Here is a 13,650-nt window from a genome sequence, read left to right as displayed (position 1 = left end):
CTACCCCATCCCATGAGGCCCCGCATGTCTCATCACGGCAGATCCGAACCTGACTGTCCAGTGGCCTCTGGAGGATGGCGGCCATTGGGCCACCAGGAGGAACAGGCCAAGGCACTAAACCTATTCCCACCTGTTGTGACCCAGTGCCAGTAACCTACTACAGGGACTGGACACATTTCTGCCAAAAGCCACTGGGTTTCGAGATTTGTTTCTTAGTCTCTGGGTACATGGCCATTAAGCAACTTGATCAGAAGCCAGAGAGGCCATTCATGGGTGGTAACTCGGGGTCTCGTTGGGGTGAGGAGGAAAAGGCCGGTTCCACCCCCAAACCATGAAGCCCTGTGAGTCTTGTCACTGCGGGCCCGAACCTGACTGTCCAATGACCTCTGGAAAATGGCAGCCACCGAGTCGCTTAGGGGGAGCAGGCAGAGGACAGCACCCTTTCCCCCCTGGGGTGGCCCGACGACAGTAACCTATTGCTCAGTCCAGACGCATTTCTGCCAAAAACTGCTGGGTTTTTGAGATTTGTTTCTGAGTCTCTAGTATCATGGCCATTAAGCAGCTTGATCAGGAGCTAGAGAGGCCGTTTGTGGGTGGTGACTCGGGGATCTCATTGGGACGGGGAGGAAAGGGCTGGATCTACCCCCATCACACAAGGCCCCGCATGTCTCATCACTGCGGGCCCAAACCCGACTGTCCAATGGCCTTTGGAGGATGGTGGCCACCAGGCCACCCAGGGGGAGCAGGCAGTAGGACAGCACCCTTTTCCTCCTCGGGTGGCCTGGCGACAGTAATCTACTGTGCTGTTCAAATGCATTTCTGCCAAAAGCCACTGGATTTCAAGATTTGTTTCTGAGTCTCTGGGATCATGGCTGTTAAGCAGTTCAATCAGGAACCAGAGAGGCCATGCCTCCAATTATATAGCTGAGCCGGAGGTGTTTTGCGAGTGTGTCTCCCACATGCCTAACTTTTGGCCATTTACTTTCTTTGTAAAGTTTGCCCCAAGTTTTTGGGGTCTGGCCAAAGGCACAGCAGCAATTTTGGGGTATCTGGAAGTCTGAAGTCGCCATGAGGCTGCTGATGCACTTGTCTCACAGGTACAGATTGACCTGCTGGTGGCACCATACCCCCTAATTTAATTTTTGATTAATACTGCATTATGTTTAGCGTAGTCTCAAAACTGCCTATGTGAACACACCATACTTCTGATTCTTCTCGTATACATGAGATTCAAAAGTGTCCTTATTCAGGCCAAGAGATATAGGAATAAGGTGCCTGCCTTACAAGCATTTGATCCTTGACCCTGATTTGAATTCCTGGTCCCATATCTGGTCTTCTGAGCACTTCGAGAATCATTTCCATGCACAGAGCCAGGAATAAACCCTGAGCATCAGTGGGAGTAGGCAAAATACTCCTGGTCCCCTTAAATACACACACACACACACACACACACACACACATACACCTTCTTATGTGAGTAATGAGCTAATCTTTTGAGATCCAATTTAAACTTTACTTTCTTTGAGTATTTGCATACATGTCCAACATAGAATTTATTGAATTGTGTACTGATTATGTATTGATTATGTATCCTTTTTGTGACCTATAATACATATAGAATGATAGCAACATGTAAATATTGTACATGTACAATGTTTATTAGTAAATGATGATATTAATTAAGTTAAATATTTATAATAATGAGTGAATCTTTTGTATAAGAAAAATTCAAATATAAAATCCTTGAATTTTTAAATTTCACTTGATCCTCCAAAGAATTGGGAAGTGTACTATTAATATGATTGAGAAAATCTGGTGGCCAAATACTTAAAAATAACTGAAATATTATTGCTGTGAAATAACTGAAAGAAACTAAATGGGGGATCATTATAACATATTTCAGGTATTTAGTACTTAAAAAATCAAACTTGTATACATATAGGATAATTTATAACGTTCATAAATTGATAATAATCTAATAGTAATATAAGAACTCCCTATAGCTGAGGTACCTACATATTCTTGGTAGTTTATACCTGATAGTATCTCCTTTTCTTCTCTCAAGTTACCCTGGTTTGATTGATTAATTATAAATCCACTTTATACTTAGAATTAAAACTATACATAGTTATAACAATGGATTTAAGGTTATAGAGGGAAACCAGAAATCCTATGAAAATACATCCCATTGAGGAAACGAATGAAATCTTTGAAAGCAATGCTTTCAGATGTGTATTACATTACATGCCTTAATGTAGTTTGGAACTAGAAAAATTTGTAACTGATTAAATTCCGAATTCAATGAAAGTCCCTAATTTTAAGGGACTCAGAAATCCATTAACATTATCTTTTTATTGAATTGTAGCTGTTCTTCAGAGATAAGCGAACTTTGTTTCTTAGGGATTCAGATTCCTCCTTGATCTCCTTTACCCTCTTAATGGTACTTACACTATGTTTGTAAGCACTTTACAGTGTAGAATCTTTAGAGAGCATGTTTTACATTCCTAAGCCTTTTATATAAACTTTGCTGAAATCTTAGCATTTACTATGTCGGAAATAAGTATTTGCTTTGCAGAGGTCTTTGGTGTTTCTCTGGCTTTAGAGTGCTTAAGCTTCTGAAGGGAATATTTGTTGTGATTTATATGTAGCAAAAAGGGATAACTTGGCATAATGTGCTAGTATAATGATTGATTTTAGCTATTAGTTTAGGTTAAAAACACAGTAAAGAAGTAGTACTATTTCAATATCTATTTCAGTATTGTCCAAACCAAAAATGATATTATTAAATTTAATTACTAAATTCTTTGTTACTAAATGTGCAATATTTTTTGTTAATTTGCTCTAACCTGATATTGCTAAAGAATAGTTTTTTTTTTTTTGCTTTTGCTTTTTGGATCACACCTGGCAATGCACAGGGGTTCTTCCTGGTTCTGTGCTCAGGAATTACCCCTGGCGGTGCTCAGAGGACCATATGGGATGCTCGGAATCGAACACGGGTTGGCTGCGTGCAAGGCAAACGCCCTACCCGCTGTGCTATTGCTCCAGCTCCAAGAATAGTTTTTTAAAATTAAATTTAATTTTTTGTGTACTTGTGTTGTAGCCACAGCTGGCAGTGCTCGGTGCTTATTCCTGACTCTGAATTCAAGGATCACTCCTGCAGGGTTCAGGGGACCATGTGGGATGCTGACGATGTAATCCTTGGTTGGCAAGGCAAGTGCCTTACCCATTCTACTATATTGCTCTGAAGCCATAAATAGTTTCAGTATTTTTTCTTTCTTTTTCCTTTTTTTTTTATAAATTTATTTATTGAATCACCATGAGAACAGTTACAAAGCATTCAGGTTTAAGTTTCGGTGATACAATGGTGAAATATTTGTCCCTTCACCAGTGCGCATTTTCACCACCAAAAACCCCAGTATACACCCACATCCCATACCCTCCCCTACCTGTGTGGCAGATGATTTCCACATTACTCTCTCTCTAATCTGATTACATTCAATATTTTATTACATTTAATATTTCAACACTAGACCCACCATTATTATTTGGGATTTTACCCCAACACTCAGATCTGCCAAAAAGGCAACATTAGACGATTTGTTTTCTTTTGCTGATTATGAATAGCATATGATGTCACGTTGATTTTGGAATTCTAAAATTTTAATAATTAAATCTGGAGTGATTTCTGCCAAAAGCCACTGGGTTCCAAGATTTGTTTCTGAGTCTCCAGTATCATGGCTTAAGCAGCTTGTACAGTAGCCAAATGGCCCGTTTGTCTAGCTTCAGTATTTCAGGTAGTAAATTCTAGACTAAAGAATAGTATGAAGACTAATAATAATGATTCTGGAATTATATAAAAGGTGATGTTAAGATATTTTTTCATAGTGAAACTTGAGCAGAGAGGAAAAGGTTTGGGGAAAGTAAACTAAAAATATTTAACTGTTCCTAATTTTAGCATCTAATTTTAATTTTAAGCATTTCATACTCTATGGTTATTAAACACAGTTGAATATTTTATCATAAAATTATTAATAATAATTTTGTATCCCTTGAAAATGTAATTAAAAATTTTTAGAAGTTTGCTGATTTTAAATGTATGATTTTTATGTATCGGGGACAATTATTTTAAACCCTAGTGGGCTTTATGCCTGTGTTTGAAAGTGAGATAATATTGTACAAGTTTTTGTTTGATTGTTCTGCTTTTGCCTTCGGTTCCTGAAAATGCTTCAGACTATGAAGATGAAACGGGGTCTCATTATTTCTAATTAACCCCTTTCCACCAGCATTGGGTTTGTGTTAATTAGGTGACTTCTGAAAGCACTTAAGGATAGGGCTTGCTTCCTAGGAAGTTGGGGATCTAGTAGTCAAATATTTCTCTGAATTCTCTAAGCCAGTCCCATGAATGAATTGAATCCAAAAAGGCTCATGGAACCTATAGTGTCTAGGCAGTTCACAGAAGCATCAGAGATGACTAGGGTCTGAGAATTGGGGGGATTGTTGTGTACAGTGTGGAGCTGTTTATGAGAAACAGCCTTGTTCCTGACGCCCCATTTGCTCTCAATGGAATGACCATCTCCGAATGCAACAGCTATGTGTACCTAGGTCGAGAGGTCAACATGACGACCTAGCACCCGAGCTGCGCAGGAGGAAGAGAGCGGCTTGGAACGCTTCAAGAGTGTCGAAGAAATAGCCAAGAGGACCAAGAACCTCCGGCTCCGGGCACATCTCTTTGATTCCACTGTTCTTCCTGCATTAACATATGCCGCAGAGACCAGGGCCCTACGCAAACAAGATGAGAACGCTATTCAGGTCTCCAAAAGAAGAATAGAAAGAGCTATGCTTGGAATATCACGTTTCACTCAAATGAGAGAAAGAATCCGGAGTTCTGACATCCGGCGACGATCAAGAATCAGGGACGCTGTCTCATTTCCCAAGGTGTCAAAAATCAGATGGGCTGGTCACGTAATGAGATTTAAAGACGACCGTTGGACTAGAGCTGTTACTGATTGGATTCCACGGGATGTCAAGAGACCGCGTGGCCGCCCAACTACCAGATGGTCAGACTTCTTCGTCAAGATCATGAACGATCGGTTTGAGGCCCTTCATGTTCCCGGAGCGAACAGATGCCGTTGGGCTACACTAGCACGCGACAGGGACAGATGGAGACGTTACTGGCGCCTGCTAAAGCAAATCGACGACTAACGGGAAGTTAAGTGATTAAGTGATTAAGTGTGGCACTCATCCCTTCCTCTATGACTCTGACACTTTCGTGGTAGACAATGTCAGAACTGAATGAAATTGAGTGACCTTAGGGGGAGTCTGAGACTTGCGTGCTGTTGTGGGAAGTGAACACTCTGTTTCATCGTCTTCCCAACACACACAGTGAATTTTCTATTTCTTTTTGTTGTTTTGGCCCACACCTGGAGCTGCTCAGGGCTCTGTCTTGGCTCTGTGCTCAGAGATCACTTCTGGCGGGGCTCATGGGGTGTTAGGAATTGAACCTATGTTGGCTGTGTGCAAGGCAAGCACCCTCCCCATTGTTCTACTGCTCTGGTTCCGAAACATTATTTTTGTTGTTTGTTTTTTGGGGGAGGGGAGGGCACGCCTGGCCATGCTCAGGGATTACTCCCGGTTCTGCACTCAGGAATTATTCCTGGCAGCCAACACACACAATGAAACCAGGTGCTAAATCTTTAATTCCCAGCAAATGCCACACACCCCTTCTATCCGCAATCTCAAAGCAGAAGGCAACAATGGTGTGCAGAAGCAAATGCATTCATCTTCTAAAAGAAACAATGCCTCGTGGTGTTCGTGGGATGCTGGGGATCGAACCTGGGTTGTCTGTGTGCAAGGCAAATGCCCTACCTGATTTACGATAACTCCAGTCCCCTTACTGAGATTTTTAAGGTTATCACTGCCACTTTTGAGTCATAGAAACGCACCCAGAGAGAGCTACATCACTGTATTGTAGGGTTTTTTGATTTCCTACATACTTCTAAACCTAAACTGAACAAATAAGTCACTTGTTCTACTGCTCACGACTTATGCTTTGCCCCATACCCCCAATATATTGGGTGTGTTCATGGAATGCTCACCAGGCTGCCAGGGCTTGCCAATTAAAGCCCACATTGAAATGTTATAAAAAAAAAAAGAACAGTTTGTCGTAATCACAGATACTGTACATAACATAGCAATTTGCTTCTTGAAAGCTAATTACAAAAGTTGTTTGAAATAATCAGGCTCGTATTCAGCAGCACAGGGATGCAAACAGCTGTATAAATACTCACTACCCAGTAATGGCAAGGGTGGAAAAAAATAGGTTAGTTAAAAGTTCAAACAAAAAATAAAGGAGAAAAAACAAAAAAGGGAACAAATTCCCTTAGCTCTTTTTAGCGACTGTAGTAAACATCCAAAGGACATAATGTTCGAGGTTTTCAGCATACTACGGAAAGGCAATTTTGACACGACAGTGGATTCTATTATAATGATAAAGCTATGCATATCTGTTTAATTAATTCCATCTAAACATACAGGATCACTTCCACACTCAAGGTAAACAATTCTAGCAGGCTGATTCATGCCAGTTTTCTCTGGAGAAAGGTTGTAAAGTAGGTAGCCACAAAACAGATGGCATTTCTTAAGTCCTGCACTCTCTTTCCCTCAGTGGAATAAATTGGCGTTCGGAATGTAGCACAGGGAAGCTTGTTCTGTGGTTTTACGCGGTCGTTTGTAAGACGGGCTATTCCAAAAGCAACGGATTTTTGGTTCCAGGGACCTGACTAGGCAGACCCGAATAAAGCCTGTTTCTCGACCGAATGAGCAGCTGTACTCCCAGAATATAATTTAGTCACTTTATCTTACCCAGAGAGAGGGCCTAATAGCATTGTCCCCAAAAGGAATAATCACAATTTCACAAGTTAGTGGAGCCCTGACGGTCCAGAACACGAGCCTTCATGGATTCAAGGCCACATCCGTGGGACTGGTTCAGCATCGCAAGTTCCAGAACCTTCTGATGGCTCCTCACGGCTTTCCAATACGTGGCAAGAATCACTTGATTTATAGCCTCTTTGACCAACCATAAAGCCAGTCCTACACTTAAAAAGAAAGTGCTCCAATTGTTCAAGGAAATTAATTTTTTTCCAAAAAAGAAAGTTAGGTGGATAATAGAAAAAAAAAAGACTATTTGTTGGGCTAAGAGAGCCCCGTGGAGTTATAAATACACACGCACGCTGCATAGATAATGTTCTTCTGAGCTTCAGTTCTTTAAACCTCACGATGGTCTCTCTACACTCATAATAAATCTCGACCAAGTCTAATTAAATTGGGGTTCAGGATCACTAGTATTTTATCTTCTACCAAACTTTGAACAGTCACTTCATTATTCACTGGGGTGGGTGGAATGCACAAATAAATAGTAGACAATAATGTGATATTTATTATCTTCTTTTTTGTAGAATAGTTTTACACAGTTAGCAGTTTTTTTTTAAAAAAAAATCCCCAACTTAGAGTTGTTTTAGTGTCTAGAGAAATGTTAAACACACAGGATATCATGAGTATTTGCTGATGGACTAGAAATTAAGAAAAATATTTAGAATCCTTAAATATATGCTATACATAGAATATATGATATGGAGCAATAATATTTAAAAAATTTTCAAGGTGATCCAGAGGTTCATATAGTATAAAAATTAAGTATTTACCTTTAGACATATTTATTTGTTTATTTAAATTCAGGCATCATGACTTGCAAATTTGCTGAAAAGACGGTTTCAGGAATTCAATGTTCCATCTCCAACCCCACTAGTGGGCTCTGCCTCTCTTCACCAACTGGGCTGAAAAAGGTCGTACAGGAGCTAAGGAGATTGATAGGCACGCAGTTGACCCGACTTCGATCCCTGGCACCACATACAGTTCCCCAAGCACTACCAGGAGTGACCTTGAGTATAAAGTATAAAGCCAGAAACAAGCCCTGAGCACCAGAAGGTATCACCCTCCAACCAAAAATAAAAAGACTTTGCAAATCTGTATTTATTAGTTCAATGCTGAACATCTATGCAACATGTCTTATAGGCCTGACTCTTTCTACTTTGTGATTTTTAAAAAAATAATAATAATTGTATTTTTTTTTTGGGGGGGCATCCCTGGAGGTACTGCTCAAGGATAGAACTTGGAACTTCAAGTACACCAGTGATGAGTTCCATCACTCTGAGCTCTTTTCCCATCACCTGATTCTTCTCCACTTATCTATAATGTCTAGTAATGTTGACTCCTTCCTACAGTTATACATGTAGATAAAATAATCCCATTTTCTTAGAAGAATTGTGGTGGCATCTCTCGTCCCATTGGGAGAGCATCATTTTCAAGGGTCAGTAGTTATTTTATGCCTGTCTCCAAGGAGTAGATGTGTTATGGAATGAAATATGATTCAATGTGAATAGATTCTTTGAATATGAATTTCCTTCATTTTCAGAAATGCTTTTCCTTTATGGAATCTACGACAAGCTTCATGTTGGAAGGAAATACGTATATTAACACATTGTGAATAGTGTAAGTGCTACCACTGATGTGAAACTATGAGGGCAATGAAAATTTTATTAATGAAAACCCTAGATTGACTTTCTAAGGCTCTGGAAAATGCTTCCTTAAGGAAATGAGATGTTAGCAGAAGCTTGAAGACTAAGGAAGAGTTCTCCAGGTAAACTATGGGAAGGAGATCAAAGCCAGGACTGTTTTACAGGAATCTGAACACTGAAAGAATTCAACATCATCAACTAACCTTTTCAATACTTCTAATGTCCCTGTTGTGTGCTAGCGCAGCTCAATGGTGTATTGGGGCTTTTTGCAGGTTCAGGGGAATGAGAGCTGTTATTGTTAGTTTTTGGCATATCAAATATGCCACGGGTAGCTTGCCAGGCTCTGTCATGCGAGCGGGATACTCTCGGTAGCTTGCTGGGCTCTCCGAGAGGGATGAAGACTTTTGGGGCAGGGGCAGGAGATTGAGGATATTTTCATAAATTATAGTCCCTTAGAAGAATAATTTGACTCAGCGCTTAATTATCATGTTCAGACTTATGACTACTAAATATACCATCTCAATTTTTGATGCATTGTTGGAGATACAAAAATATGTAATTGCACCCAAATAAATACAACAAATTTTGGTAGGATAACCAATCTCAGAGAGTCAAAACTGGAGAGAGAGAGAGAGAGAGAGAGAGAGAGAGAGAGAGAGAGAGAGAGAGAGAAATCTCATGAAATATTTCTTGAATTAAGTTTATTTAAATAACCATCTGCATAAAATGTTGTGCAAAATGGATGACAGACACACTTCTGAAATTTTGGACTGGATCTTCTAAATAGAACAAGAATAGTACAAAAAATAATCATGACAGTGGAAAACAGAATAGGGAGATAAAGCGATACATACTATAAAAATATCTCATTTTGTATTTGCATTATTAACTTTCTATTTGGTCGTTTTTCGCCAACTTCTTAATTGTTTGGAGACTTGGTATCACTATCTCTGCTTAAAAATGCTGTCTATGATTCAGGGTTTGTGAAAACTCTAGGGAGAACAGCCACATAAATTTGCAAACTATTAGTATTAGTGTGGAGTATGTAATGTAAGGAGTTCTGACTCCCATTGAGCAGAAAGTTCCTTTTTAGAACTTAGCAAAAACTAAAATAAAAACCCCATTAAATGAATGTTTCTGCTCCTTTAAAAATAACTCAAATAGGCTACTAGATCAGAAGAGTTCAAAACAAATTTGAAACCAAAGAACATAAAACTTAAAAAGGATTTAAAGGGACTCTATGACTTAAAGCATATAGAAATCCCATGCCAAATAGGAAAATGTTTTCTATAGGAATTATACTATTGTCTTGGTGGGATTGAGTCTGCTATGACAAAATACTGTAGATTGGGTCACTTCTTGCTCATCTGATTTTGGCAAGAGCTTTGTAAAATTTTTACAGGTTTGCAAAGGGCCACCTTCTTGCAATTTTCATATGGAACTGGGGAGGATGAATAAGGGATGAAAAAAGGGAAAGAGAAGGGTGGAGAGATCCAGAGAAGAGAGGAGTGAAGAGGAGAGGAGGGGGAGAGATGAGGGGAGGGGAGTGGAGGAAAAGGGAGAGGTGAGAAGAGAGGAGAGGAAGGATAAGGAAAGGAAAGGAGAGGAGAGGAGAGGAGAGGAGAGGAGAGGGGAGGAGAGGGGAGGGGAGGGGAGGGAAGGGAGAGAGGAGGAGAGGAGAGGAGAGGAGAGGAGGGAGAGGGGAAGGGAGGGGAGGAGAGAGAAGAGAGGGGAGAGGAAGAGAGAGGAGAGGGGAGGGGAGGAGAGGGGAGGATAGGAGAGGAGAGAGGAGAGTAGGGGAGGGGAGGGAAGGGGAGGAGAGGAGAGAGGAGGGGAGGAGAGAGGAGGGGAGAGGTGTGGAGGGGAGAGGTGTGGAGAGGAGAGGAGAGGAGAGGAGAGGAGAGGAGAGGAGAGGAGGGGAGAGGAGGGAAGGGAAGAGGAGAGGTGGGGAGGGGAAGGGGAGAGGATGGGAGGGGAGAGGATTGGAGGGGAGGGGAGGGGAGCGGAGAAGAGAGGAGAGGAGAGGGGAGGGGAGGGGAGAGGAGAGGAGAGGAGAGGAGAGGAGAGGAGAGGAGAAATATTGAGGGGTGAACAGGAGAGGTCAGAGAGGACGAGGGAGAGGAGAACAATTGAGAGAGGAGAGAATTCTGCTGTCTCTTTTTCTAAGGGCTTATTGGATTAGGGTTGGACCTTTATGAACTCATTCACAATCACACAATCATCCTGTTGTTCGTTGATTGTCTCAAGCAGGCACCAGTAACATCTCCTTCTACCAAGCCCTGGGATTTTAAAAGAGCCATTTCAATGCTCTTTCAGGATTAGGAGGATGAGACCCATCATTGTTACTGGTATTTGGCATATTGAGTACGACACGGGAAGTTTGCCAGACTCTGCCGTGCAGGCAGGATACTTTTGGTAGCCTGCCAATTTCTCCAAAGAAAAGATAATAAGATGTTGCGCGGCCATAAATGTGGCCGTGTGCTTCCGGGAGCTGGGTTTTATAGTCTCTGCGTCTTGGCAGTTGATGGGATCAACCTGGTGCTGTCGGCAGCTGGTGAGTGTGACGCCTACCTACTGGAAGATGGGTGGTCTGGGTCGAGAAGCCCAGTCTCCCAATCCGAGTAGGCTTGGAGACCTCAGCCCCAAGACCTGCATGCCTGGGTTCCTCTGCCAGTTCTTTCATGCATGAGGCCCGTACAGACGTGTGGAGAGTGGTCCCAGCATGACCGTGGCTGGCTGCAGAGGTCCTCAGCTGCTGGGGCTCTGCACGGTGTCTGGGGGGGCAGAGAAACTCAACCCTCCCCCCTCCAAGGGGCCCCGGTGAGGACAGCCAGGCGTGGGGGCAGGAAACTGTGCTGTTCTCCTCCGGGAGCTGGGTTTTATAGTCTCTGCATCTTGGCCGTTGATGGGACCAACCTGGTGCTGGTGGCAGCTGGTGGGTGTGACGCCTACCTACTGGAAGATGGGGGTTCTGGGTGGAGAAGGCCCAGTCTCCCAATCCGAGTAGGCTTGGAGACCTCATTAAGTTCAATAAACTCCTTATTCCAAATATAGTTACACTGGAAATTTAACTTTCACCTATTCTGCCCGTAACAACTGTGCTTTCTGAAAGTGTTTAAGGAGAGTTTTAAGTCGAGGTGCTTACTCTAAGGATAATTTCACAAAACCTAAAGAATTAGAAGGTCTGTGGCTGACACTGGCAAAAACATTATAAAGACCCTCCAAGGGAGGAGGAGCCCTACCCTACTTTCCAACTGAGCACTTCTCAGGAGCCCTCAGGCCCGTTTGGTCCACAGCTGAAAAGAGCAGCCTGAGAAGGGCAAAATGCTTCCTACAAAGATAGCTCTTTCTGTGGGAAGAGTGACCTTGTCCCCATGAAAAGAAGAGATGAAAATACAAACAGAAAAATATTTCAAGAGCCAGCGGGGAAAGGAGACAATGTCTTTGGGTTTTGGGGTGGAAAACGGGGAGGTGGGAATTTTTGCTTTATTTACTGCCAAGGTACATAAAGGTACTGCCAAAGTACTGCCAAGGTACATAAAGGTACTGCTTTATGTACTGCCAAGGTACGGAGAGCCCGGCAAGCTACCGAGAGTATTCGATATGCCAGACACAGTAACAACAAAGTCTCCAATGGAGACGTTACTGGGCCTGCTCGAGCAAATCGATGATCAACGGGAGGGCCTTTTACTTTACTTTACTGCCAAGGTGAGCACTCACAATTGATTTATCTTGTTTGGTCCCACCTGACTGTATTCAATACTTATTCTTGGCTCTGTTCTCAGGATCTGATCCTGTGATCACAGTGATCACATGATCACTGTGATCATGTTTATCCTGGGGATCAAACCAAGGTCAGCAGCATGCGAAGCAAGTTTCTCATACTTTGTACTAACACTCCAACCCTGCATGAGCATTTTTGACTTATGTTGGGCTTTATATTTTCATTTGCCTCTAATGTAGAGTTGTAAGGGCTATTTCATTTAGCATTTTCTCTCCTGGAATTCTTCAATTCTGGGGGGATGTGAGGTAAATCTGGGGATACTTTGAGAGAGCCCTGCTATGCTGAGACCAAATTCTGAGACTCACAAAAGCAAAGCACTCACGACCTGAGCCACATCCATAGCTGAAACTCTTTTATGGGCTAGTTTTAACTCTCCAGTAGAGTAATTCATATATCCTCAGTGTTCATCCATATACAAATTATAGTCACAGGAATTGTTTAAAAGATTTTAATCTTTTTTTTACTTCCTATTATACTTCTCAGAGATCCCCTAAATATTATCTTTCCTATTGCCTCAACCGTGCTAGACTCATCCCTCCCCCACATCTTCAAATCCACCAAATAAGGGGCTGTTTCATATGCCCCAAAGTAGAGAGAGAGTATGGGGAATATTGTCTGCCATGGAGGCAGGGGGAGGGTGGGAAAAGGGGGTATACTGGGGATATTGGTGGTGGGGAATGTGCACTGGTGGAGGGATGGGTGTTTGATCATTGTGTGATTGTAACTCAAACATGGAAGCGTGTAACTATATCTCATGGTGGTTCAATAAAATAAAATAAAATAAAATAAAAGACAAAAAAGGCTATTTCTGCCATGTAAGGGAGTCTTTAGGGCCCATTTAGCAGTGACCACCTACATTCCTTTTTTGTTTGGGGATTCTGGAGTTACTAGGCAGAGTCCATTCCCAATGGTTCATGGACCAGATGGTTCAATACTTCACCTGGGAAATACAATGTTTCTCAAGTCCAGGAGGGTTGGGGATCACGCGTGTTCTGGGGTACATGCATTGCTAGGAAGTGAACTCAGAGTTTTGGTGTTTTAAAAAGTAAATACAATTTTTTTAATTTATTCACTGTAAAATTACAGTTATTGATGTTTGGGCTTCAGGTATATAATATTTCAACACGAATTCTTTCACCAGTGTCCCCTTCCCTCCACCAATACTCACCTCCCCTTGACCCATTTGCTTTCTACTCAGCTTTTAGGAGAGGAACATTTAAAAAAATATGTTTATGCAGTGTAATTTTCAGTACTACACTTGATAGGATCTCATACGTAACACTTGCCCTGCTC

Source organism: Sorex fumeus, unplaced genomic scaffold (assembly GCF_029834395.1).
Source record: "Sorex fumeus unplaced genomic scaffold, SorFum_2.1 ptg000048l, whole genome shotgun sequence".
Lineage (NCBI taxonomy): Eukaryota > Metazoa > Chordata > Mammalia > Eulipotyphla > Soricidae > Sorex > Sorex fumeus.
This window is presented reverse-complemented; position numbering follows the sequence as displayed.